The sequence below is a fragment of the Octodon degus genome, unplaced genomic scaffold (genome assembly GCF_000260255.1).
Source record: "Octodon degus isolate 3935 unplaced genomic scaffold, OctDeg1.0 scaffold00040, whole genome shotgun sequence".
NCBI classification, from domain to species: domain Eukaryota; kingdom Metazoa; phylum Chordata; class Mammalia; order Rodentia; family Octodontidae; genus Octodon; species Octodon degus.
The window spans coordinates 10317085-10320720 of record NW_004524616.1 but is presented as its reverse complement, the minus strand read 5'-3'; the positions used below and the strand labels follow the sequence as shown (position 1 = coordinate 10320720).

Sequence of the window (3636 nt, the reverse complement as noted above, 5' to 3'; positions counted from 1 at the left end):
TGGAACACCTAGAAAGTTTCTAATATTGTACATTTACAAGTAATGCTGCAAATGGATAACTTTTTAGATATGTATCTTTCATTAATTGATGGTATCTTCAAGATAACTCCCTAGAAATGGGACTATAGGGCCATTAGTAAATCTATATACAATTGTGTTAGATAGTGACATGTTGCCCTCCAAAGGAGAGATCTCAGGAGTATAGAAGAGTTCCTGTTTTCCAACTGCCTCACGAAGGGATTGTATTATGAAGCTTTTAAATTGCTGTCATTCTGAGGAGTGAGAAATGGTACGTTAGTGTAATTTTAACCTGAACTTCAGATTCATGAAATGGACATCTTTTCACATCGTTGAGATATATTTTTAGGTTTTTTTCTTGTGAATCATCTATTCAGAGCTCTTGTCAACTTTTCAAAAGAAAATGTCCTCTCAACTAAAAAAAGATGCATTATATGTTACATATATCAGCTCCTTTATGAGATACATGTTTCAAATATTGTCTCAGAGCTTGTCGTTTTTCTATTGATTTTACTTATAGAGTTTTTTGCCCACAAAAGTTTTATTTCCATGTAGTTACATTTATTTATGTTTTCTTTCATGGTTTTGGATTTTTAGTCACAGATAGGAAGCCTTTCCCTAAATTGATGTTAAAGATGAAGACATTTACAATTTTTAGAATAGGTTATTGCATTTTTTACACTCAGATATTGGGTCATTTGAAATGTATGCTTATTTATAGTTTGGAGAGTATATTTAATTTTAGTTTTCACTAGATTGTTATCTAGGTGTATTAATACCATTTAAGAAGAAATTCTATTTGATTCAGTGATTTTGGGTAAGATCTTTTCAAAATAGCAGTTTTTTTTTATATGAAGTAGGACATTTTCTGTACTTCCTATTCAATTCCGATGATATGTCATGTCATAAACTTGTATATCTTTTTGAAAATAGTTGACAGGCATTGGTGACTAATTTAAAGAAAGAGAAAAACTCTTAAGAGTTTTGAAATTAGTAACGTAATGCTGGTAGTGTTTCTGAGACAAATTAATATTGGGAGGAAATACAATGAGTTCTAGTTTGTCCATATTAAGTCTGAGATAAACTTCAGATGGAAATGAGATAAACCTTCTGAGGGCCAACTAAATAGCTCAACAGATTAAAGTGCCTGCAAGCAGGCTTAGGGGCAGGTTTGATCCCCACCCTGATGTGCTGGCCCCGCCCTCGGGGCACAGTGAGAGGGCAACTGAGGCCGGGCGTGGTGTTCTGCGCCTGTAATCCTAGGTCTTGGGAGGCTGTAAACAGGCTGATCACTACAAATCTGATCTAGTAATGAGACCCTGAACACCCTGTAGATCCTAACCTAAAATATGAGAGAGAGAGAGAGAGAGAGAGAGAGAGAGAGAGAGAGAGAGAGAGAAACTTTCCAGATGGAAACATAAAGAGGTGAATGGCTATGAGTGTGTATTTAGGGATATGGCAGGCAGTGAACATTGAGAGCTGGCCAGAGCCGGCCATGTAGATAGAATTTAAACTGTAAGAGTCAAAGGATTTTGGTGAAAGCATTAATTCCATTTTGAAGCTACAGTTTTTGAAATTTTGAAGGTTTAAGCCAGTTGTTCAAGCAAATTCCAAAGATAGGCCATGAATCTAAATCTATTCTCTCTATTAGTTTTTAAAGGCTGCCATAAGAAGGTACCACAGGGTGGTTTAAAGAATGAAATTGGCTTTCTCACCCTTCTGGAGGCTAGAAGCCAAAGACCACGGTGTTGGCAGGGTTTCTTCTGAGGCCTCTCTCTAAATCTTATAGATGGATGTCTTGTATGCTCAGTTTTCTCTCTACAATTTGTCTATGTTGCACAAATTCTGTTGGCTTATACTGTACCCCAGTGATCTCATTTTTATTCAATTAACTCTTACTCATACACCTTTTTTTTTTTTTTTCTAAATCCAGTCATTCTCAGGTACTAAGAGCTAGGCTTTAAGCATGAATCTGGAGAGGTCAAAATTCAACTCATAGCATCCTCTTTTTGTAATACCACTCTGCTATGTGTTTAAAAGGAAGTGGGAAATATATTTTGAAAGACTACTGTTTCATAAAGATATTAAGGTAAGGACTACTTTGATTGGCTAGGAGTCAACATTTCTCTTTTATGTGAAAGATAGTATATGGATATTATAAGAAGGGTAATATCTAATAACGGGCCACAATTTTTAGACATGTTCCTAAGGAAAAGGTCTTCTTCTCTTTTAAAGTCATCAGACCAAAAGAATTCCTGTCACAGGAGTTATAGTAGCAACTTGGGGGCTTTCTCATAGCTAGAGAAAACTAGGGCAAACTTTTGAAAGATGAGGGCCAGTGTTTACCTGGGAGACAGTATTCATTGAACACTATCAGTGGATTAAAGGATCCGTCAGATTTATTTGTTTATTTTTTATGTTCCAAGTGTGATGGGTTTATTTTATTTTACTCTGATGCAAAACTAAAGATTCCACTATATAGCACAGATACCAATATGTTAAAACATCATGAAAAACTGGTGTGGAACATGCAGGACACAATGTACGAACCAGGGCGTCAGGTCATTTCCTTTAACGTGACACTACATGGTCGCTGAGGAACACACTTGAATTACACTGAAGAATTCCAATGAATGTGGCACAAACATGAGAATTTCCTGGTCTGCCTTCAAGAAGCACCTGGAGGAGGGACTTGCAATCTCTTCAATTCAGTGTGGGGAGGATTACAATACTTTGGAAGAATAAAAAGTTCACACTTTTAAAATTTCACAGAATTTTAAGACTAAAACATAGTGGGTTCATTGCTCTTCACTTGCAGGGACAAATCTAAGGCTTTCATCAAGACTACATTAAGCTTCCAGTTCAAATCCCAACCCAACATTGTGACCTCCAGCGTTGAAGTTCTTCCCATTGATTAAAGCCGATAGGGTCAGTTTGACTCCTGGTTGAAGGGTCTGCGTATAACCTAGTCCCATCAAGCAGGCATTATTTACTTTAGCAGACAGAGAAGTTCTACAATCCAGCTTGTATTTAGCAGTGATGCCAAAATGGGTGTTGTTGCTGCCAGCTGTCCATGCAAGGTTTATTGATGTTTCAATCTTTTCATTAACTTCCTAGTAGACAGAACCTCCAAATTCAGTGCCATCATTCACATGAGTATGGAGCTGAAAGTCTGCAGCCTCGTAACCCAGAGCAAAATTATTCTGAGACAGCTTGGATTTGGCTGTGTCAGAGCTCATCTGATAGCCAGCAAACCAACCTTCAAAGGCCAACACAGCCCAGCTATAGATGGTCCAGAAAATTCTATATCAACGTTACTGCCAGGACTGAAACAATCCTGTTTATAGGAAGCCTTCAGTTTCCCACTCTCCTTTCACGTATTTGGTACAAAGATAGTATCAAGACTCAGTTTCAAACCTTCTGCTAACTTATTCTCCAAAGAGATTTCTGTCCCAAGAGTATTGTCTGTGTTCCACTTCTGGGTGAAGGTAAGTTCATAATTACAGACCTTATATTTGGTCTCTAGGTTGCCTGATGCTTTCCCTGTGTCCATGTAAGCTTGACCTGAAGTAGAAAACTCTACTCTACTACAAGACTTGGTTTTCAGGTCTATTTTGA

General features: G+C 37.4%; 1 pseudogene; it reads right to left on the bottom strand.

Moving 5' to 3' along the window:
- Positions 1–2867: 2867 nt before the first annotated feature.
- The window catches only part of LOC101582432, a 1053-nt pseudogene continuing 284 nt past the window's right edge, over positions 2868–3636 (bottom strand).